The following is a 25041-nucleotide window of genomic DNA, read 5'->3' on the forward strand; positions in this document are numbered from 1 at the left end:
TTTTTTGAATTTTTTCCAGTGTATTTTTGATTTTTTTCCAGGTTTTTTTTAATTCTTTTTCCATTGTGTGTTTTGTATTCTCATCGTCTTTTTACATTTTCCAGTCTGCGTTTTTTCTATTTTTTCCATTGTATTTTTCCGATTTTTCGTATGGAGTTTTTTCAGTTTCAGTTTTATACATTGTATTTTTCCAATGTTTTTGTTTTTATTGTTTCAGTGTTTTTTCGATTTTTTTCCTGTGTGAAATTTTCCTTTTTTCCATTGTGTTTTCCTTATTTTTCTATTGTTTTTTCCCATTTTTTGTGAAATTTCAAAGCTTTTTTTTCTCTTTTTTCATTTTTTTCTCTCATTGCGTTTTTTTTTCAATCTTCCTATAGTTGATAACAATTTAGATTTTCTCTATTGCATTTGACGAATCATCTCTAGTTCGTCACCTTACCTTCCGTCTTTTTTTAAATGATACAAACTTTGTATCGCGTGCTTCGTCTTTTCAAAGTTTTCTTTGCTTTTCTCGTCTTTTTCTAAGTTTTTCCAATTTTTTTTTTATGTTATCTCATAATTTTTTTTTAAACAAACTTTGTGTCTTTTTTTTTTAAATTAACTAAAAATAACTTTTCAGCGTTTTATTACTTTGTTTCGTCGGAATTTTTTTTCCCTCAATGTGATTTATCTGGATTTATTTAATTAGTTTCATATCAGTTGTTTTTTCAGTGTTGTTCATTTGGTTCATCAGTTCTGTCAGTGTAATTTCCATTGGTATTTTATCTTTTTTTGTGTGTGTGTTCTCAGTTGGATTTTTTCAGTTTGTTTTTCCACTGCTTTTTCAATCGGTGTGTTTTCCATTGTTTTTTTTTATGTGTTTTACGTTTTTTCCCATTTTTGCATTTTGCTTTCCATAGTATTTGGTGCGTTTTCAATTTATATTTTTTGGTATTTTCCATTGATTTTCTTTCAATACTTTTTTTCAGTGTGTTCAATCTTGTCTTTTCCACCAGTTTTTCTCCATATTTTTCTCCATATTTTTTGCAATTCTTTGTTTTACAGTTTTTTCTCATTTTTGCTTAAATTTAAGCTTTCTATTTTTTTACTACATCTGATAAATTCCATCCATGACTTCTGTCGTTGTATTTTTCAATATTTTTCATTTGTCAGTTTTTTTTTCCATATTTCTATTATTCAAATTTTTACCTGTCAAATTTTCAAGTTATTTTTTTTAATAACTTATAAACTTTTTTTTCTTTTTTGTTTTCGTTTTTTTTTAGTTTTTTTAGTTCCGGTTTTTTACAATGTATTTACCATTTTTTTGTTATCAATTGAAGTTCAATTGTCTGGTCGTGTTTTGTCATCCCATTTTTTTTAACAATTTTCAAATTTTTCGTTTTTTTTCTTCTATGTCCTGTTTTTTTTTATTGTTTCAAATTAATGTCTGTTTCATTGCATGCTTCAATACTAGTATGGGTTTAAATTTTTTACAAAATACTTTTTCAATTTTTAATTATGTGTTATAATTTCTTATCAGTGTATTCAGTTTTATTTACCAATTCGAATTCTACATTCCATGTGTTTCGTTTTTCCAATTTTTTCCTTATTTTTTTTCCTATTTGATTTAGATTTTTTTTCCAGTTTTTATTTCTTTTTTTCTCATTTAGTTTTAGCTTTTCATTCATTATGTCTACCATATTTTTCCGAAGTAATTTTCAGTTTGGTTTCTGGTTTATATCTAATATATTTCACAGCACTTCATTCAATTTCCCTCAAATTTTTTTCCCTTCAGTGTGATTTTTCAGTATCATCCCAGTTTTCGGTTTTTGCATTCATGAATTCAACTATCCACTCCACATTTTCTCTTCAAATCTTTTTTTCGTGTTTCCTATGATCAGAAAAAACGCTTGATTTAAATTCTAATTTAGTATATTTCAGCTCTTAAGGGTTTTTCTCGATTACCCGACATATAAGTGAAATCCTGACTCATTGGAATCGGCCAGAGTGACTCTAAAATTGCCTGCCTCTAACATTGCCTGCCTCCTTCTCTTTAAGCATAAGAAGAGGAATTGTCGCTTTTGAAAGATAAAGAATGTAAGTTAAAAGTTCCATTCTTATTTTTCTTTACTAACTGTTTTATACATTGCAAATTTTAAATTTTATGCACCAGTTTTTTTAATAACTTATTGGAGATTCTAGTTCTCTTAAAATCTCCAAAAAGATTGCTAAACGCATTTTTTTTAAAAGCATCATGAGCAAAATTTCTTATTTCCTTCATTCGCAAAAATTATTTTGAGTGTATCCGGGTACTATTCATTGTCAATTTGTGTTTGGTCACTTGATCTTTATGTTAAGATTGACTTTCTCTCTCTTATAAACTTGGTCTGTTATAGAAATATCGGAACTCTCTTCGGGTCTCTCTTCATTAAATTCAATATTTAAAAAATAATATTTTACAGATTTTCAAAATTATTTGTTACGCTATTTTTGGTCATCATATTTAATTTATAATTTGCCACGCTGTTAGGACATTCAACATTAAAAATAAATTTCAATTATTAAATATTTAATTTAAAAGAAAAAAATTTCAAATATTTGAATAGCTTATTTGCTGTTAAAGAACAGCATAATAAAATAAAAATTTAAATTTTACTTATGCAATCAATAAAGCATATACTGTGATATATAATGCATAAAAAAGATAGTAATTCCTTAAAATAATTTAGGTATTAATTATAATTATAATCACACTGAATCAAAAGTGAAAAAAAATATAATGAAAACACTAAATTTTAATATTTTAATTTAAACAAATAATATGGTAAACTATTGAATAATATCAATTAATTGAAATAACAAATACAAATATCAATAATTCTGTAATAACCCTATGAGCATGAATTATTCAAAAGCATTCACTTTTCAAAATTTCAGGTACAAAAAAATTCAACTCGTTTTCGGTTCTTGCTTTCATGGATTCAAATATCCACTTCACATTTTCTTTAAAAAAAAAATTTCACAATTCCTGTAATCAGAAAAAACGGTTGATTTTAAATTCTAATTTATTATTTTTCAGCTTTTGAGGATTTGTTCACAATTACCCGACATATAAGTGTATGCCTGACATATTAGAATCTGCTAGATTGACTCTAACATTACCTGCCCCCTTCTCTTTAAGAAGAAGAAGAGGAATTCTTGCTTTTGAAAGATACAGAATGTAAGTGAAAAGTTCCATCCTTATTTTTCTTTGTTAACTGTTTTATACATTGTAAATTTTAAATTTTATACACCATTCATGTAACCGTTTGTTTTAAATAACTTCTCGGAGATACTAGCTCTCTTAAAATCTCCAAAAAGATTGTTAAAAACATTCCTTAAAAGGCATCATTAGCAAAATTTCTTATTTTCTTCACTCGCAAAAAATAAAAAGAACTCTTAAGTGCTTCTAACGATATATATATATACTAGTGGGCTGTGCCCCCTGCTCGCTAACGCTCGCCAACCCCCAAAAATTGCTACGCAATCTTATATGGTTAGCTTCGCAAACCAAGCTCGCTTCGCTCGCTACTAACTTAGGTACATTGCAAATGCACAAAATTTTAAGAATTCAAAACAATCATTCAAATCCATATCACAACTTCTTTTTTTAAAAAAAATTACATCTTTTTAGTAAATACTTAATATTTTATATAATTATTTTAATAAAGTCATTAAAATAAATTTGAATTCAAATAAATGTCATGTAATTCGTTAAACCTATTAGAAATGTGCTATAGTATAAAATCTTAAGATAAAATTTCTGAAACTAATATCTCTTTAAAAAGGTTAAAATTTTGGCTATAATTAAGTCTATTAAAAATTGAAATAAGTGAATTGCAATGGAAAAACATTGATTTTCGGAAGAAATCTCATTTGGTGAGAATGCTCTCTCTTGTAAAAAAATACAAAATAAACTGACCTCAAATAAAACTCCAAGGACTTCGAATCAAATAATTAATGAAACTACTCTCCCGTTTAATATAAAAGGAAGATTTATTAACTAAACAATAAAATTACAGCATCGCAGTTCCAAAAAACAATTTACATTCTAATTAGTCACCATAGCAACCACAAAACTCTTCTCGTTACCATCTATAAACTGATATATAATAAATAAATTATTTAACAAAAAATACGATGCGCATAAGCACATAATATTTTACACTCTGGTTATTTCAGTTTCCGTTTTTATAAGCGCTATATGTTGAGCCACCAAATCTAGATTTAGCATGTGACATTTTTAGCGGCAATCATTGGCTGATTTTCTAGCGTTGCCATTCGGGGAGTTGTAATGAGGCTTTTTTTTTATCGCCGTGTAAGAGAAATATATATATAGATATACTAGAATCAACTTCAATTTTTTTATACACACAAACTTTTCCAGACAAAAGGATTTTCCTGCCCCACCCCCTCGTTTTCTTTATAACGAAGAAAACATTTTTAAAAATGATGAAATCAAAATTTTTTAACTCCATATAAGTAATGAAGTTTTACCATTTTAAATGAATAGGTTTTCTAGTAAAAAAGTTGGTTTTTATATTTTATTACTTTAATTTTATTTATTCATTCCGGCGAAAAATTTTAACTTATTACTAAGGACCGGATTTTGATGACATTTGCATTTTTTTGCATTTTTGACATTTTTTGTCCTTTAGAGCATTTTTTGAGATTTATAGGGCATTTTCCTTAAAATTTTGGAGCGTATTTTGCATTTTAAAGCATTTTTTAATTTTTTTGTTAAATTTTTCGAATTTTTATTATTTTTTATAATTTTTTATTATTACACTGGCTTCCAAACAATGAAAAAAATTTCTAGGATATTAACAGGTGAAGCAACATCTTTTCAAATTGAAGAAGAATTGTCAGTAAGTGTGACCGTCTTTTTTCAAGTACGCACCAATAACATCAGTAGACGTTGAAAGAAGCTTCTCCTGGTATAAAAAATTTGCTTTCAGACAAGAGACGCTCGTTTACATTTCAAAATATTAAAAAAAAAAAAATTAATAATCCATTGTAATTCTGATATTTAGTAATATTATGAGATGGAAGTTGTTATATTCATTTAAGTTTCTATACAAAATTAAAATGTTTTGGAGTCAATATATTTTCCTTTTTTTTGTTATTTTTGGATATAAAACATATTTGTCAAACTTTAATGAACGCAGAACAAGTATTGCATTGCTTTATATTTTTTGAAACGACTCATAATAATTTTAAAGAGTAAAACATTGTTTTAGTTCAATATTTTTACTTCTATTTAAGTCATGTCATAAGGCACTTTTAGCGCAATTTTCGCATTTTAAGGGCATTTTTTGCACTTTTAAGGGCATTTTTTGCAGTTCATAAGGGCATTTTTTGCACTTTTAAGGGCATTTTTTGCAGTTCATAAGGGCATTTTTTGCACTTTTTAAGGGCATTATTTGAGATTTTTTAGGTCATCAAAATCCGGGCTCTACTTATTACTTATGATTTTATTATTTAATCAAACAAGTTTGGTGGCTTATAATAAACTATAAGGAAATTATTTTCATTTGACTATTTGCTGATTAACTTTACTCAAATGTAAATTAAAATAAATAAATTATTCCAAAACTTCTATTAGTGTGAAAAGGTGATATTTTTGCATAAATAAATGTTTTAACTTTTCAGTGTCTCTTTTTATAAAAATTTTGGTTTGCCTTGAAACTTATTAATTTTATATATTTGCCTAACTTATTATATTTGCCTTGTAATTTATCAAGTTTCAGCCTTTAATAATTATACTGAAAATATTATAAGTTTTAAAATCACGTAACATGTGGTATTTGATATCAGTTCAAAATCATAAGATGGCGCTTTGCTGTCCTCTGACGGAATTCCCGATTATGCCAGAGACTATATATGAATTATGCTTCAAGAAACCTGAATTAAAGAAATTATATACTGGATTCTTGAACTAATCACCCTTAGTATAGGACTTTTCAGTACCCCTGCCAAAAGTAAAAACAATAACTTAACAAGTTGGGAGATGCAAATTAATCTTAATTCGGAAATAATTTAATATTTAGAGAATAAAGAAATGAATCATCAAACTTCGTCGAATTTCTTGCCAAACACTTCACCTGAATTTTGACACTTTCCCTGAATTTTTTTTTTTTTCGTAAGCTGTAAAACAAACATAAAATATACTGGGGACATGAAAATGACTGTTTTTGTGAGAATGACCCATATATATATATATATATATATATATATATATATATATATATATATATATATATATATATATATATATATATATATATATATATATATATATATAGGGTGGTCCCGAATTCATGGTAGAAATTTTGAAGTTAGATACCGGACTTTGTAACAATCATTATTGTTCAGGAATGTATGGACGCAAGTGAAGCGATGAGGCTGAAACAGGAGAAATAAAAAGAAAGAGAAATTTAGTTATCGGTTGGTTGCGTTGCCGGCAGAGGGCAGTGGATGTCTAACCACCGTTCAACTTGATGCATCTCAGAAAAGGAAAGCCCCATTCTCAATTATGCTAATTTCTACGATGGGAAACTTTACGTATGTCGAAAAATCAGACATGCATTGCATGTACGGCAGTGCAAATGATAACGGCAGAGTTGCGCTACGAATGTATCACGCGCAGTTTTCAGATCGACGAATGCCGGCTCACAGAATTTTTCAGCTGTTACATCGTGAACTTCGCGAAACTGGTTTTTTCTACTTCACCAGACATGAAACTGGTCGACGAACAACTGTACGCAGTCCAAGCCTGGAAGAAAGCATCTTGAACATTGTGGCTGATAGACACGAGTTACGTACAAAAGCTGTTGTTCATCATGTAGGTTTGAGTCATCAGACAGTTTGTAGAATATTAAATTAAAATCGCTTTCACCCCTTCCATTTTCAGTGAGTACAAGCTTTGAATCCGGCAGATAATCCTCTCCGCCTGAGCTTTTCAGTGGGTGGTACAGCAATGAGCGCTGCAGCCGTACTTTATACTTCATGTACTATTTACAGATGAGGCGACGCTTACACGCGAAAGTGTGACTTTAATACGCGCAATTCCCATGTGTAGAGTAACCGAGAATCCACATGCAACGCGACCACACGCGTATTAACAAGGATTCTGTATGAATGTGTGGGCTGGTTTTGTCAACGACTTTTTGATTGGCCCATACTTACTACCGACGTGACTTAATGGCGAATGTTATCTTATTTTTCTAGAACATGTGTTACCAGAACTACTGCAGGATGTTCCGATCGAGATTCGTCACCGCATGTGGATTCAGCATGATGATGCGCCACCCCACTTTGGTTGCTCGAATTTCCGAAAGGGCTGCACGTGTGCGTGAAGTAACTGGCATCTTTGAACGTGCGTGCCAATCGCTCCACCGACGCTGTCAAGCACGTATCGTTACTGGGGAACGCAATTTTGACAAGTTATTGTAAACATTACTCTTGTCAACAAAGCTTTCAATAAAAAAAATTTGTCGTTCCTTTCGTCTCTTATTTTTTGTGTTTGCGCCTAACTACCTCACTTGCATTCATACAATAAATGATACGTAATCCTATTCAATAAATGATTGTTACAATGTCCTGCACCTACCCTTAAAATTTGTTCCAAGAATTAAGAACCACCCTGTATAAAAATTAAGGATTATATCTATAGAAATACCTTAAAATACTTAATTTCAAAAAAATTAGAAATTATATTCTTCAATTATTCAATAATATTATTCTAATAACTTCAACTCAAAAATCTGCAGATAATAGATTAATTTTGAAAAACACACAGAATAATTTTTTTAAAGAATATTTTATCCTTCAGAGTACCAATCCACCTCCTGCATAAAATATAAACTATATTAGTTTATATTTTATGTTGCTCTTTACTATATTCTGCTTTTTACTAAATTAGTTGGAAAATGGTGAATTTTTCCAGTAGCCTTTCAAATGATTGATGCAATAAATAAGTTAAATACATTAGTAAATACATTAGTAAAACATAGTACACGTTTTAACTAATATTAATAGATTTAATAAAGATATAAAGCATTTGATCCCAGTAAAATTTTCAGCGAAGTAATAAAAAACAATTCTAGAATGTTCATTTCATTGCAACAAAAAATAAAAAATATGCAAGAAAAATGTTAAAATGTAATAAAATTTTTTTACTTACTCTTAGATGGTTCACGTATGATTATTTTTGCATAAGGATTAATTTACGATTATTATTTACAATTAATTGGCACTAGTATATGCATATCTTGCTAATAAAACCAATTCTAGGCTCACAACTTTTTTATTATTCAAAAATATTAAATATATCCTCCTATAAGGTTAAAAAATTTATTCAGAATGTTATTTTACAGAATAAAACCACTAAAATGCATGTAACTGTTAACATAATTACAAGATGAGAAGTAAGACAACATAAAAAGATTTAAATACAGGATATCTGCGCACCAGGGAAGTCATGAAAAATCATAGAAAGTCATGAATTTCGATATTGTCAAAGTTTGTTTCGATATTGAACAAAGTTTGTTTAATTATTTTTAAAAGAAAAAAATCGTAGAAAGTCGCCGAAATATCTAATTTTTAAAATGGAATTTAGTCCCCCTCTATTTCATGGTGTTCCGAATATCTGAATTTGTAACAAAATCCCGACTCAGTAATATTTTATTAAAATATAAAATGTTTTATCATGTTCTTTAAAAAAATATGGTGTTCTTTCAAAAAATGAGAGAGAAAACGTTTCTAGAGTGAATTATTTTTTAAACTTCTGTGATTTCAGAATTTTTGTTGTAATTTTTTATTTTATCTATTTTAAATTCTTGTTGAAGCAAGCCAGTCATTGGCGAATTTTTTTTTATTCCAAAATGAGAACAGAAAAATCAGGAGTATTTCTTTCCTTTCCGATGAACAAGAAAAGTATCTTTAGAATACAATTCTGCAGAAAAAAGGAAAAAAAATTTTTTGCATTTATATTTTTTTCCAGCTATTTTATTGCTTCAACTCTTTCAATTCTCTGTTTTTTTTTTTAAAATTTAAAATCTAGAAATATGAAGATGCAGAGTATAACAGCTTTGGTTATACCTATCATTTCAATTAATGTTATTATAATGCTATTTTAAATTTATTGTTGTGTTTTTGCTGTTGAAATTAGTAACTTCGTGAAGTCATGAAAAATTCTTGGAATTAGTCCTGGAAAGTCATGAATTTGAAAATCTAAAATGTAGCAGATACCCTGTAAATAGACATGGTAGAAAAAGGACTGTACAGCCTAATTTTAAAAATACGTTTATAATTACTTCATTTATATCAATTGTCAAAAAAATGAAAGAAACGGAATATTTTAAATACGGGCTTCTTTTTCGTCCTTCATTTTATTATTAATCATAAATTAAGATCAAAGCGCAATCATACATTGCACAATGCATTCATACGAAAAATTTCAAAACCGAATTAGGTAAATATTTTAAGACCACGTTTTTATTCTGTTAAAAATAGAACAAGCGTAGAATTCGATAACTAATTCTTGCAGTTAGAAAAATAATTTTAAACTCAAAATAATAAACGCAAAATATAGTTACTTTCGTTTAGATCGATACTTTTGTTTAGACCATCCTGTTTGTGCAAGAATTAAATATTTTCTAAAACTTTTGGTGACTTCTTCAATCTTTAAATTTAATTGTAAAACCACCTAATAAAGTTTTGTTTTACATATCAAGCGAAAATATCTTTTTTATAAGAGGATCCTATTGCACGGTGATTTCATATCACATTTTCCGATAGTTTTACGTCATCAGATTAACAAAACAAGTTTTAACAATTCATTTAATGAAGCAAAATTCTGTTTAGAATCATTTGGCATGATGTTCTAGGTCAACTTATTGCTAGTCAAAATTTAACACCATCGAGAGATACTTATCCCTTTAAAGAGATTTATAAAAAAAAAACTTTTTTTTTTCGCAGCATCTGTATTAAAGCTTTACCAGTATTGATGCCCTATATATTCCTACATTTAATAACTATCGAAATTGCATTAATTACCATATTTCCTGTCGTGTCTTTAATTAAAATAAAGCATCATTGGTGTGGCGAGTTTTTTACATTTCTCCACAACTAAATAGTGGCATTTCTCTATTAATTTTGTTTAATTGTCCATAAAATATCGATCAGTCCCGCAGTGGACTGATCGTTAAGACACGGTTCTCAGCAGATCACCGAAGTCAAGCATCACTGGCTGCGGTCAGTGTGCGGGAGGGTGACCACTTGGATCAGTCTGCCTGGATACCGAGGGTGTGCGGTATTTGTCCTCGTTAAACTGTTCTACCGTAAAGTGCTCGACTTCGCGTGTAGGTCGTCGGGGTACCGAATCGGAGGTGCCATATCCTCTGCAGAGGATCAAAATTGTGATGGCACGCCTTCGGATCATCCTCAGGAATGTTTCCCAGACCGTCGCCAATAGCTCGTTGTGCAGCTCTAGTGCGACGTAAATGAACAACATAAAATATATAGCTCATTATTTTAAAGTTTCATTTAGTTCTTACGACCAAAATTTTTTATTTTAGTGCTCCGCTTATTTTTTTTCATTTAAATTTGTACAGATTACCGAAATTAAGCTTCGTTGGAGTCGATAATAGTGTGATTTTTCACCGTTCCCCTAAAAGAACCTTTTCATAGGACATACTTTTCTTTTATTTCAATTAGAACCTATTGTCAAGTGCGCCATGGCATCGTTGGTGTCAATAATTGTATGACAATTATTTATGCTTTTGTTACATAAATTAGTAATATTTCTCCAATAATTTTGCTTTTCAGCACATATTTTACATTTCAATTACTGTTGGTTTTAAATTATATTTAGTCTCATAGATTCACGTTTTAAAATCATAGCTATAAATAAAATAAACATAAATTAAATTTAAAACTTATAGTATATTATTCAAGATTTAAGAAAAACTTACCTTTTTTGAAACTATCATTTCATGCTATCGCTTGTAAAATTTACCCTTTTTTGGAAAAAAAGTAGGCTAAAAATTATTTTGACCGTTACTTTTTTTCTAGTTGGTTAGTCAAATATAAGTTAAATTATTTTTGGAGCTAAAACTTGTTTCGGCCCGTAAAATTTTTTGGAGAATTTACTAACGGAATTTTGGTTGAGCTATCGTGGACTTACGATTTTGTATAATGAGCTTACGTTTGGGGACGAAATTCAAATTTTCTTCGTCAAAAGTAAGCGAAAAAAAACTCATTTTTTATAGGTTAAGAAACAAAAGTTTTTGTTTGGCTGTCGATACCTTACGTTTGGCCTACAATTCAAACTAGTGGTTACTTAGTCAAAAATTAGCTCAAACTTGTTTTGGCCATATCTTTCTTTAGGAATAATTTCTAACGAAACTTTTAATTTGGCAAAAATGTGCTAGCAATTTTATTACAGTGGGTTAACCTTTGAAGTTAAAATTTAAACTTGCTACTAGATAATAAAGTTGCTGGGCTGATGATTTACTGTAATCAACTAAAGTTTTGACTTGATAATCAAACTTTTAATTTCTAGGAAACGAGTTAGTTAAAACACAATTCAGCCAATTTTTTGGTGGTCGGACTAAAAAGGATTTTTGTTAAGCTTAAGATTTTCTTTCACGGGTACACTTTTCATACTTCAAGATAGTTTCATAGTACATAGTTGCCCGAAACTTGTTATGATCAGAGCTGTTTTTGACATCTGGGCTATCTAAATATTTTGTCCAGCTAACGTGGACATAAAATTTCCTTTAATGATCTGTCATTTGGAAAAAATTTATTTTCTTATTTTGCCTAATATTTACAGGAAAACTTAGGCTAACGATTTTCCATAATGGTCTATAAGCACAATTCAAAATTGTAGTTTTCATGTCAGAAATAGGTTGTTTTGGTGGTTTTGATCGCGAACATTTTTTGAGGCTATCATTGACTTTTCCCAAAAAAAATTTTATAGGCTAATAATACAGTAAAAAATTTTTTTTATTTCCTTTTAATGTACAGTGACATTTTTTTCAATAGATTTTTTTAAATTTTATATAAAAATAATGAAACTTTCGGTATTTTTTTCCATATTATTAAAAAAAAATAGCAACAGCTTTTTTTTCCAAGATTTTTAAAGCTATTTAATTTAGGAAGTATTGCTTGTATATGATTTTTATTTACATCCTTGCTAGGATATGTTGCACAGTTAATATTTAAATGGTTGATTTTTCAACTAAATTTTACAAGATTATTAAGATTCTTAATTTTCAGTCATCATAGTGATTATCATTACCTAAAATTTATATCCATCTTGAAAAATTTATGTCTGACACTGAAGTAAAAAATTTCAAATTAATTATATATCATATTTTACAAGTTAAGAACTGCATAGAATTTCTTATTCAAGTGTCAGCTTCAAAATTCAGTCATATTTACATTTAAATTGTAAACAAATTCACAGAGTTCAGACAATTATCAATCAATTAAATGAGTGATCGTTTTTTGCTTTTGTGCGATTTACATCAGACACCCACAATTGAATTCATTTATTTTGACATATTATAATCAGTTTTTATAAAATAAACTGTTTTTCGATTATGATGTAATAATATTTAATATAAAAATTTGATGATTATAACTTATGTTTTATAAGATAATTTTTCCAAGGAATTCATGTTAATTTTTTATGTATGACACCATGGAATTGCTTATTTGTAAGAAGAAAAACAATTAAATAATCTAGACAAAGAAAACCATTGGATTAGATAAGAATTCTTTAAATATTTTAACTTCTAATAAGAAAAAAATTTTAAAGAATTTTATCTAGTGTTTTTCTATAGAATATGCAACAAGAAATTTGACAATTTTGCCTTTGCAAATACTGAATATCTCTTAAAATAATAGGGCTAATTCAAAGTAAACAACATTATTTAAAAAAATTTCTTAAGATATTGGTTTAAATATATATCAATGAATTTTATAAAGAGCACTGTTTGGATAAAATAAAGTATAAAATGGCTCTATATTGAAATGTAAATAAATATAAAAATTTACTGATGTGTAATCACCTGGAGTCATTTTCTTTTGCTTAATGAAAATATATTAAACAGTACTTATCCAAGGTTTTTTTGGGTCACTCAGTATTTTTTTTTCTATTTGGTACTTCATGGTTGAAAAAGGCATAAATTCAATAAATTGAAAGTCAGTCCAACAGAGTTGGATATGTGGTTTGAAATTGATGTATGGTATTTTAGTGTGGAAAGGCGACGGTATACAAATATGACTTGTTAAAAGTACGGAATTTGTTTCTTCAATTGTTCTATCTTGCAATCATTAAAAGATTTAAATATTTTTTTCATTGATTTTTTTATTGTTTTAAATTCTGAAGTTTTAGTTTTCAGATTGCTGTTCAGATGCTTAAAACTAATGATAAAGGTTGACTCTACAAAATCTGTTGCTATAAATTCAATTTATATTAATAAATAAATTTCAAATTTTAAAGCAAAAAAGTATGGGATAAATTTATTCATAGAAAGAGTCATAAAAAATTGAATTTACACGTGGTTAACAAGCTAAAGTTATTTTAGTTTCCAAATAAACATGTGAGAGAGATTTAACATTGATTGTGTAGTCTCAAGTAGTGTAAGTCTCATGTTTGTGGTTATCGCATGACTCAGTTGTCTTAGATCGTGATATTCTGAAGTCTTGGATATTCTAAATACTTGGAAGTCTAAGGCTGTGGTAGTCTCAGGCATTCTCTCTATGTATTCTCAGGTTGTGTTCTCTGCTCGAATCAGTCTCAGTTTGTGTTAGTCTCAAGTTACGGTAGTTTCAGGTCGTCTGTGAGTCTCAAGTCATGAAAGTTTTAGGTGGCGGTAGTCGCAATCATATATGGCAGTACTTTTACTTTCGTTACTTGTACCGCCGGAACAAGTAAAAAGTACGTACTTTTACTTGTACTTCGTTACTTTTTAAATTTAGTACTTTTACTTGTACTTTCGTTACTTTTTTAGGGAAAAAGTACAAGTATTTGTAACGGAAATATCGAACGAAATCGTTACTTTTTTTCTAAAAGTCGGTAAGCTTTCTAAAAAAAAAATATTAAATTGAAAAAAAATGCTTATGTTTTTTCTTAATTAATAAAATTAATGTGCAATATACATGCATTCACAGCTAACTTCGTGTTTAAATACCTTCTGTTTCAACTTATACTGCACATTCAATTATTTTTTAATAGCTCAAAGATCACAAAGCTATCTGAATCCCTGTGTTTGCTTTGTTTATGTTTGTGCTTTTAAAACGAGTCTCTAAAGAGTAAAACAATCTTAAATCAATGGTAATTTAAATAAATAAAAATAATAAACTAAAAATTAAAATCAATAGATAAAATTTCTTTTTCGTGCAAATCCATAAAAAGTTTGAAAATAAAACTATATTTGATTTTAAAATTATATTATACGATTATATTATAAAATTATATTATAATATTCTTTCGAATTTAAAAATAAATTTAAATCCATAACTTTCAAAATTAAAAATAAATAAATAAATGACAACAATTTGGCAAAAACTTTAAAGAGCATAAGAATATTATTCAATAAAATTTTAGGTTACTTTGAATTTTCGATTTCCTAGAAATGTACTTTTAAATCGTTACTTTTTTTGCTTAGTACTTGTACTTTTACTTGTACTTATTACTCGTTACTTTTTAAAATATGCACTTTTTACTTTTTACTCGTTACTTTTTTAAAAAATACTTGTACTTTTACTAGTTACTTTTTAAAAGTAACGTTGCCATATATGGTCGCAATGCATAGTAGTCTCAAAGCGTGGAAGTCTCTAGTCTTGTTACTCTCACAACGTGTCTATAGTAAAATATCGAGGTAGTCTCAAATCGATATATAGTTCTTATCAAACGTTGGAACTCCTGTCTGGTATGGTCAATGCCCTTTCCGTAGGTCAAATCATCTTTTTTGGCAACCTGTTGCATGAACACCAATGCATTTTATAACAGCAGCAAAAAAGTTCTAGTATTTTTTAGTAGTAATAAATTACATTCTTCGTATATTGCTCATTTAAGCAGTAAATTTTCCTAAAAAACATTTTCGTCGTAATAGCGGTAAGATAATAATTTTTAAATTGCTATATAAATATTTTTGGAATCTTCAAGGACAGAATTTCGTCAGCAACTTGCCGTAATAGTAAATTTTTTATTACATGCCGAACTTGATGAATCGAACTTTTACTGTACTCAACACTTTATTTACCAATTTTTCAAAATAAAAATTATCAAAAGAGTGAGAAACTTTTTTGTCCCATTAAATATAGTCTATTTTACTCTTTGACAAATACTTTTTTTAAAAAATTAAATGTTATTTTCCTGTTTTTCATAAAATTCTCAATATGGATTTTACAATTCTTAATAAAATTTTAATTTAAGTCAAACATTTAATACTTTGTTTCTTAACTAGTTGAAAATATTGATGAATAAGTAAGAAAATATGAAAGACTTGCTTGCAAAATTGATCTTGATAGAAAGCTGAGAATTGAGGAATAAAAAATGGCTTCCTAGAACGATTTACCAACATATAAATGGTTACATTGGTGTTAAACTTCAAATAATCGTGTGTTGGCAACTAGTAATAATAAACGTAAAGTCATATTACAGGGACAGGCAAGTTCAAATGGGATATTTTGTTCCGTTTCCATGCTTTATGAAAATATTATTAGTTCAACTTAAAACTCCGATCGGTACATAAAGGGTTATACAGTGTCAAAAATTTATAAATATAATTTTTCGAATGATTTGAATTGATATATTCATAACTTCGTTGAAATCTTATTACTTTTTTTGAGTTTCATCCTTCAGATTCTTGCCTTTATGATGAGGATGGCGTATAATTGGCAGGTATTTTGCGATGCCCCATAGTTCTGGTAATAATATGATTCGCTGATTCTTTTCTGATAAATGAGGAGAGTATAAGCAATGCTAACTTACGACATTGTAATAGGCTACGGAAGAAAAAATTCATACTTGAAGTATCTATGTCATAAATTGCAATTTCTAAGTAAAATTTAAGTTAAACTGGTTTTGGTGGAATAATTAACAAGTTGACTAGCGAAAACAGATTATGGGCCTGATGATTTCTTACAATGAGATTAAAATGCAAACTTTCTAATCATAAAGAAAACTAAACATTGCTTTTTCCGCAATTCTTTGGTAGGTAAAGTAGCATATACTTGGGCTAACAATTTCATACAAAGGGCAAACGTCCGGTCTCAAAATTCAACTTGTTTCAGTTTCTAGTTCGCACATTTTTTTTTTATACTGTATTACTCAATGTTTAAAAATCTATTCTTTCAGTAACTTGCGATTGGTCCTGTAGAAGTCTTAAGTGTCCACGTTGAGAATCTTAATTGCTAAAGATTAGTAGCAAGATTCAAACTGTTTTCTTAGTCATCAAGTCGTCAAATTTTTTGTTTTCTTTTTTAGTGGCTTCCCTTACAATACTTTGCAATAATTCGCTAACGCTTTGGTTTTTGGTTTCTTGGTTTTTCTCTCCATGTAACGCAAATGTGGGTTAGTTCAATCAAAAAATCCTTTACAGAGACTAGTTTGCCCCAATGCTTGACTGGATATTGGAGCTGACATTGACTACGGATTCAATATTCTACACCAGCTATAAAATAAAATGAGCTAATGTTTAAATGTGAAATATTAACTTATGTTTTATTGGTCAAAAGTTATCTTAAACTTATTTTGACAAAAACCATTTTGGCACATATCTCGGACTAACGTTTGACGATAAAATACAAATTTCTTGTTTTGGGGTTCATCTTGAACATTTTATTAGCATTTTTAATTTATAGTACAATAATTTATTAACAAATTTAAAATAAGTTCATATTATTTTAAAAGTTAAAAAAAGTAGAAGTACTGTTCCCTTTTATATATTATACGGCTTAACCGAATATTCGATTTGTACTTTGGATACCGAAAACTATCCCAACAATTTTTTTTATCCTTCTTAGAAAAATATATATATATTTGATTCTTTCCATTGCATGATTTCCATTATTTAAATGTTGAAATATGAAATGCAAGATTAAAATTGTCTGTAAAAAATTGAAAATTTCATCTAAAAGTAAAAATATGTTTAAACTCCATAACATTGGCATACATTACAAATAAGAAAAATACACTTCATATATTAAATATTTGTTTATTAAAGAAATAGATTTATAGACCTGTTAATAAAGTGTCATGTTTTCAACCACAAGGTTGATAAATTTATTAAGAGTTACCAGTATTTATATGTTTATAATTTTATAAAGAAGAGATTTGGTACAGTATAATAGTAATAAGTTACACTTTATTTTTTTTAAAATGTTATATTTTTACATCAAACTATTCCTGTTAATTGCTTCGAAAGATTCTTTCAACATGTTACCCGAAGTTCCATTAAATGACAACAAATGTCGAATATATCTTTTCACCTACACAAAAAACCGCAAGCGTTACATAGAGAGAAAAACCACGAAAATCTTACATGATTAGCGCAATGGTAAAGGGATTTTAATCCATGACCCATTTACATTGATGATTTTTTTATTTCAACTTTGTTCAAGCCGGGATTCAAACCCATATAGAACTGTCATCGAACTCGGGACACCTCATTTGGAAGGAAATTCTTTTTCCAATTTTGGATTTACAACTTCCAATGTTCAAGTACGTAGCCTTATAATTTTGTGCCCCAACCAGAAGACAAGGGAACAAGTATTGGGAGAAATTTGCCTTCATCGCGAACTTTTTTTGATAGAGCTAACCCGCATTTGCGTTAAATGAAGAGGAAAACCGCGAAAGCCTCCCACGGTTATCCTGTTGGCAAGGGAACTCTGATCCTTAATCCGTCTGTCACTGAGGATATTTTACCCCAGCACTCTGGTCTATGGTATCTGGGTGCTGAATTCGAATCGACTTTCCATCGCCGGGATTCGAACCCGGTTTACCTCATTGGAAGGCGAGGGCTCTATCCCCTGAACTATCCCGTCATTATAACTACGTCTTACATATTGCCTATAAATATACCAATTGTGCAATTTCATTTAAATTTTTTTACTAGTAACTTATTAAAATACACCTAGAATAACTGGAACTGTGAATGACAATTAAGTAATTTCGTGGATAATTGTTCCTTGCAATAAGGCTATAAATTTTAAACAAAAAATTGCACAAGAGTTGGTTCTTCAAAAAAGATAAAGGCGTTCACATTCAGAAATAAATCTTAATCAGTTTCGAAAAGGAAAAAAATATCATATTCAAAAAGATTTACAAAAACTGAAGTATTTGGGACATTCTCGTTTTTTATATACGTATTTTCTTTTTAGGCCATATTGAGAAAATAAACAAATTTTAGTTTGAACTTTAAATAAAGTGAATAAAAATTGCGATTTCTAACTCTTTTCAAGATATTATGGTTCAAGAAAATATTAAGCTACTTTTGATACTAATAAGGTGACCACAATTTAGTCTTTTCAATGGGATGCCAAAGTCATAAACTCATCATATAAGATAAAATGTATTAATTTTAAACTTTTTTAAATGATTACTTCTTTGAAATGTTTAACATCCTTTTTTCAGATATAAATAGTTAGGTTAAAATAAATACCGAAGCAACTAAAATTTTATCATGGAGAATAATATTTAAAAGAAAATTTTAATATAATATAAGCTTGTTGAATCTAATATTTTTTAACTTTAAAAATTTTTACTAGGTATTTTGCATTGTTAGTGAAATCCATCTATTGAGATTCAACTCTCTTCATTTAAGAATGAACTGAAATTTATTAAGAATTTCTAATTTTATAAGATTTTAAAAATTCAGAATAAAATGCGTGTCATCTTCACAAATTTTTTTAATGAATTATCTTTAGCGGAAAAAAAGAGAAAATATTTTGATTTATATGGAGTCGCACAAATAAAGTTTTTTTTTCCTTCAATTTTCGACACCCCCTCTCGCGTTATCATAAAAAACGAGCAAATCTTATCCTATGATTACGTAAAAAAGAAACAACACACCACCTTTCTCTAATTTTGACTTTTCCTGAAGTAATTTAATTTTAGCTTAAATAAACAATGTAACTTTGCTAAAAATAAAAAAATCAGTAGGTATTGCAATTGATTTTATAAAAGTTTGAGAAGAATATTCTGTAGTAATATTTGCTGATTTTTCTGAAACAGTTACAAATTGTAACATAAAAGCAATTTTTGTCCAACTTTTTCCTTATTCATACTTTTGTTTTAAATATGAAATTATTTCAATTGTAATTTTTCCCCAATCATTTTTTTTTAAACTTTAAAATGATGTGATTTAAATGCTTTACGTGGGTGTTGCTCGTATCCTGCATATTACTTGTCAGAAAAAATAAGTAAATCACAAATCTACAGCCCTCTTATGTCCTTACGTAAAGTTTGAAAGGTCCCTATAGTATAGCATAAATATTTATATAATTTTAACCAATATGTCGTGCTTTTTCAGGTTTTGAACATTATATGGTATACAAATCCAACTAAGAGTCGACGTCTTAGCTTTTTAAAGGTAAGTCATACAAAATAAGAATTTAATAATCTTCGTCTTCATATTATCCAGCATTTATATAAGTTTTCAAAGAAATAAAAAGAATACGCAATATAAATAAAGATATATATTAATACTAAACATAATTTCGTATACTAAATAAAAATTGAATTCAGGACTTGCAACATATTTGACTAGAAGTCGGCATATATTTGTCAAAATTTAAACCAAAAAAAAAGCTGTAGTAAAACGTCCAGAAAATGTTTGAAGCTTTCTAATCATGTTAAAGCCTTTTTTTAAAAAAATAGGGAATTTCATTATGGAAAAAAAATTTACGATATAAGTAAATTAAAATAATTTTTGAGGTGAAAGCATAATAATCATGACGCAGACTTACGAAAAAAAGGTTTCACATTTTAAATCAATTATAAGTAACAATGTTTAACTGTGACGTCCTGATAGAGAATAGTGTTTTCTGGTTGTGATAATAAAACCATTTCGAGATTGATCCCCTGTAGTATTAAATAATTTGAAGTTATATTGCAATGTGTCAAAAAAGAATGATACATTATCCGATTAAGATAAAGCATTTTCTAAATAAATCGCAGTGTTGCGAAGAATTACATTTATTGAACTCTGTGTAAACCTTGCCCATTCTAACATAGTGCTAAAATGCCACAAAAAATAAAATAAAATATCGCTAAATGAACTAAATGTTTCTGTTTTGCTTATAAATAGGTAAATAAATTTCTTTTTGTCGTATCTTCGAATATGGTTAAATTTTGAATGAAAAATGATTTAATTAATGAATTTTAAATGCAAATGTCTTACTGAAGCGTCCAATTAATAAATGATGCGGAATCAAAATGAAAAGTGAAGCATCAAATAAAATAAAACGTAAAATAAAAATTGCGTACAGTAAATGCATAGAGCTTTAAGTAAAGCCAAATATTTAATGAAGTAAAAAGAGTAAAAAGGAAAGCTTAATATGAAGTGAAACTTAATATATTAAGTAGAAATTTTAGCTGAGAATAAAGAGTAATAAAATGTGATGCGTCAGGAAAAGTTAAAGCGTAATATATGAAGTATAAGGTAAAGTGTTACATAAAGAGTGAGATATAAAGTGAAGCAAAAAATAAATTTAAAAAAAAAATCAAGCGTAAATAAATTAAAGCGTAAAATATGAAAGTAAAAATTAAAGTAAAAAGGGGATGCTAAAAATCTGAAAGAATAAGAAGTAAAGTATAGAAAAAAAAAGTATAGTGTAAAGTAGTCTGTAAAATATAAAGAAACTAACAAAACAAATAAAGTGTAAACTCAAGTAAAGCGTGTAATTTATAGTATAAGTGTAAAATAAAGCGTTAAATATAAAATAAAATAAAGAATAATATAAAGCAGAAGATATAAAAGAACTGTAACGTGTAAAGAATAAAATAAATTTTGAATTGCAAATCGTAAAGTAGGAAGTATTATATTTTTAAAATAAATAAAAAGTAAAGTGTAAAGTAAAGAAGACACTAAAATATAAAATAGTAAAAGGTACAGCTTAGCTTAAAACAAAGTATAAAGTAGAAACGTCAAGTAAACAAAGCATCAAGTAAAGTATGAAGTAGAATAAAATGTGATGTATAAATTAAATCATAAAATGTAAAGTAAAGAAAACAGCTAATAAAGTAAAGCGTAAAATTAACAGTGGAAGGCATAATATAAAAATTGTGTATACTAAAAGTAAGCGTAGAGTTAAAGAAAAATAAATTGCGAGTTGAGAACAAAGTACAGTAAACCATAGAATATAAATTTTAGTGTAAATTAAAGTATAATGTAAGACTAAATTTTGACTGGTCTAGTATAGTTTTGACTAAAAGTGATGTAAGACCAAGATTAAACTACGTTTTAAATAACGTGTAAAATATAAAGTTTGAAGTAAAGAGTAAAATATAAAGAGAAAAGTAAAGTAAAATAAAGTGGAAGATTAAATAAAACGTGAAGCATAATTTTCAAACTTTCTTCTTCAAACTTTTTTAAATTTGAAGTTATTTCAATAGATATTTTTTAAGAAAAATTTAAAAAATGTGATTTAAATGTCTTACGTAGGCGTAATTCATATACCGCCTTCCACTTGTCTGATAAAATTAGTAAATCACAAAACCTTATGTCCCTACAAAATGCTTAAAGATTCCTATAATGTTGCATGCGTGTTTCTGTCATAATAATCAATATTTGATATTTTTCAGCCATTGAAAACTTCACGAAATAAATACAAATTCAACCAAGATTCGTCATCTTAGCTTTTTGAAGGTAAGCAATATAAAGCAAGAGCTTAATAATTAACACAAAAGAAAAAGAAAATGTAAAGTTGATAGTGTTAATTAAGTTTAAAAAAAAACAAATTTAGCGTGTAAAATTAATACATAAAAAAGTTAACGTGAAAAATAAACGCTTAAGAAGAGGAGAAGCTTAAATATAGGGCATAAAGAAAAAAAAATTGTAAAATGTGCGGTAAACGATAGCGAAATAAAAAAAAGCAATGCGTAAGATTAATGATAAGGAAAAGAAACAAAAGTAATGCATGAAGAAAAAAACATAAAATAACTTAATTTAGTAATAAAGTAAACGTAGAAAAGAGTAAATTAGGCGCGTAGAAGTAAGCCATGTATAAGAAAAAGAACGCTTTAAGTATAAAAACAATGCGCAAAATACAATAAAATTTAAAATTTGTACGTAACTTTGTACAGCAGGGAAAAAATAACGCAAAAGAAAAATAAAATATAAAGTTGATAGTGTTAATTAAGTTTTAAAAAAAATAAAAAAATAAAATTTAGCGTGTAAAATTAATACATAAAAAAGTAAACGAGAAAAATAAACGCTTAAGAAGAGAAGCGTAAATATAGGGTATAATGAAATAAAAATTGTAAAATGTGCGGTAAAAGATAGCGAAATAAATAAAAGCAATGCGTAAAATTAATGATAAGGAAAAGAAACAAAAGTAATGCATAAAGAAAAAAACGTAAAATAAGTTAATTTAGTAATAAAGTAAACGTAGAAAAGAGTAAATTAGGCGCATAGAAGTAAGCCATGTATAAGAAAAAGAACGCTTTAAGTATAAAATCAATGCGCAAAATACAATAAAATTTAAAATTGAACGTAACTTTTTTCAGCAGGGGAAAAATAAATGCTCAAAGAAAGGCGAAAAAATAACGCGAGAGAAAAATAAAATATAAAGTAGATTGTGTTAATTAAGTAAAAAAACAAATTTAGCGCGTAGAATTAATACATAAAAAAGTTACCGTGAAAAATTAACGCCTAAGAAGAGAAGCGTAAATATAGGGTATAAAGAAAAAAAAATTGTAAAATGTGCGGTAAAAGATAGCGAAATAAATAAAAGCAATGCGTAAAATTAATGATAAGGAAAAGAAACAAAAGTAAAGAAAAGAAATAAAGAAAAAAACGAAAAATAAGTTCATTTAGTAATAAAGTAAACGTAGAAAAAAGTAAATTAGAAAGCCATAGAAGTAAGCAATGTATAAGAAAAAGAACGCTTTATGTATAAAAGCATAGATGTAAGCCATGTATAAGAAAAAGAACACTTTAAGTATAAAAGCAATGCGCAAAATACAATAAAATTTAAAATTTGAACGTAACTTTTTTCAGCAGGAAAAAAATAACGCAAAAGAAAAATAAAATATAAAGTTGATAGTGTTAATTAAGTTTAAAAAAGAAAAAAAAAAAACAAATTTAGCGCGTAGAATTAATACATAAAAAAGTTAACGTGAAAAATAAAAGCTTAAGAAGAGCAGAAGCTTAAATATAGGGCATAAAGAAAAAAAAATTGTAAAATGTACGGTAAGGGGCAACGAAATAAATAAAAGCAATGCGTAAAATTAATAATAAGAAAAAGAAACAAAAGTAATGCATAAAGAAAAAAACAAAATAAGTTAATTTAGTAAAAAAGTAAACGTAGAAAAGAGTAAATTAGGCGCTTAGAAGTAAGCCATGTATAAGAAAAAGAACGCTTTATGTATGAAAGCAATGCGCAAAATACAATAAAATTTAAAATTTGAACGTAACTTTTTTTAGCAGGGAAAAAATAACGCAAAAGAAAAATAAAATATAAAGTTGATAGTGTTAATTAAGTTTAAAAAAAAACGAATTTAGCGTGTAAAATTAATACATAAAAAAGTTAACGTGAAAAATAAGCGCTTAAGAAGAGGAGAAACTTAAATATAGGGCAAAAAGAAAAAAAAATTGTAAAATGTACGGTAAGGGGCAACGAAATAAATAAAAGCAATGCGTAAAATTAATAATAAAATAAAGAAACAAAAGTAATGCATAAAGAAAAAAACAAATTAATTTAATTTAGTAATAAAGTAGACGTAGAAAAAAGTAAATTAGGCACATAGAAGTAAGCCATGTATAAGAAAAAGAACGCTTTATGTATAAAAGCAATGCGCAAAATACAATAAAATTTAAAATTGAACGTAACTTTTTTCAGCAGGGGAAAAATAATTGCTCGAAGAAAGACGATAAAATAACGCGAGAGAAAAATAAAGTATAAAGTAAATTGTGTTAATTAAGTAAAAAAACAAATTTAGCGCGTAGAATTAATACATAAAAAAGTTACCGTGAAAAATTAACGCCTAAGAAGAGAAGCGTAAATATAGGGTATAAAGAAAAAAAAATTGTAAAATGTGCGGTAAAAGATAGCGAAATAAATAAAAGCAATGCGTAAAATTAATGATAAGGAAAAGAAACAAAAGTAATACATAAAGAAAAAAACGAAAAATAAGTTCATTTAGTAATAAAGTAAACGTAGAAAAGAGTAAATTAGAAAACCATAGAAGTAAGCCATGTATAAGAAAAAGAACGCTTTATGTATAAAAGCATAGATGTAAGCCATGTATAAGAAAAAGAACACTTTAAGTATAAAAGCAATGCGCAAAATACAATAAAATTTAAAATTTGAACGTAACTTTTATCAGCAGGGAAAAATAGCGCAAAAGAAAAATAAAATATGAAGTTGATAGTGTTAATTAAGCTTAAATAAAAAAAAAAAAATTTAGCGTGTAAAATTAATACATAAAAAAGTTAACGTGAAAAATAAACGCTTAAGAAGAGAAGCGTAAATATAGGGTATAAGGAAGAAAAAAAATTATAAAATGTGCGGTAAGCGATAGCGAAATAAATAAAAGCAATGCGTAAAATTAAAAATAAGAAAAAGAAACAAAAGTAATGCATTAAGAAAAAAACAAAATAAGTTAATTTAGTAAAAAAGTAAACGCTTAGATTAAAGATTCCTATAATGTTGCATACATGTTTCTGTCATAATAATCAATATTTGATATTTTTCAGTCATTGAAAACTTCACGAAATAAATACAAATTCAACCAAGATTCGTCATCTTAGCTTTTTGAAGGTAAGCAATATAAAGCAA

At 27.6% G+C, this 25041-nt stretch overlaps 1 long non-coding RNA gene across 2 annotated transcripts; it reads left to right on the top strand.

Moving 5' to 3' along the window:
* Positions 1-1379: 1379 nt before the first annotated feature.
* On the top strand, positions 1380-25041 carry LOC147812094 (uncharacterized). 2 transcript variants are annotated; one of them, XR_015433236.1, is made up of 5 exons: positions 1380-2076; positions 3059-3199; positions 19572-19631; positions 21845-21908; positions 24960-25041. It is a non-coding gene; the product is annotated as an uncharacterized LOC147812094 (long non-coding RNA). The 2 variants fall into 2 exon arrangements; XR_015433235.1 differs by lacking the exons at positions 19572-19631; positions 21845-21908; positions 24960-25041 and adding an exon at positions 7249-7605 and having other exon boundaries at positions 1393-2076.

Source organism: Parasteatoda tepidariorum, chromosome 4, assembly GCF_982258835.1.
Source record: "Parasteatoda tepidariorum strain Cologne lab strain chromosome 4, Ptep-v5.0, whole genome shotgun sequence".
NCBI lineage: Eukaryota > Metazoa > Arthropoda > Arachnida > Araneae > Theridiidae > Parasteatoda > Parasteatoda tepidariorum.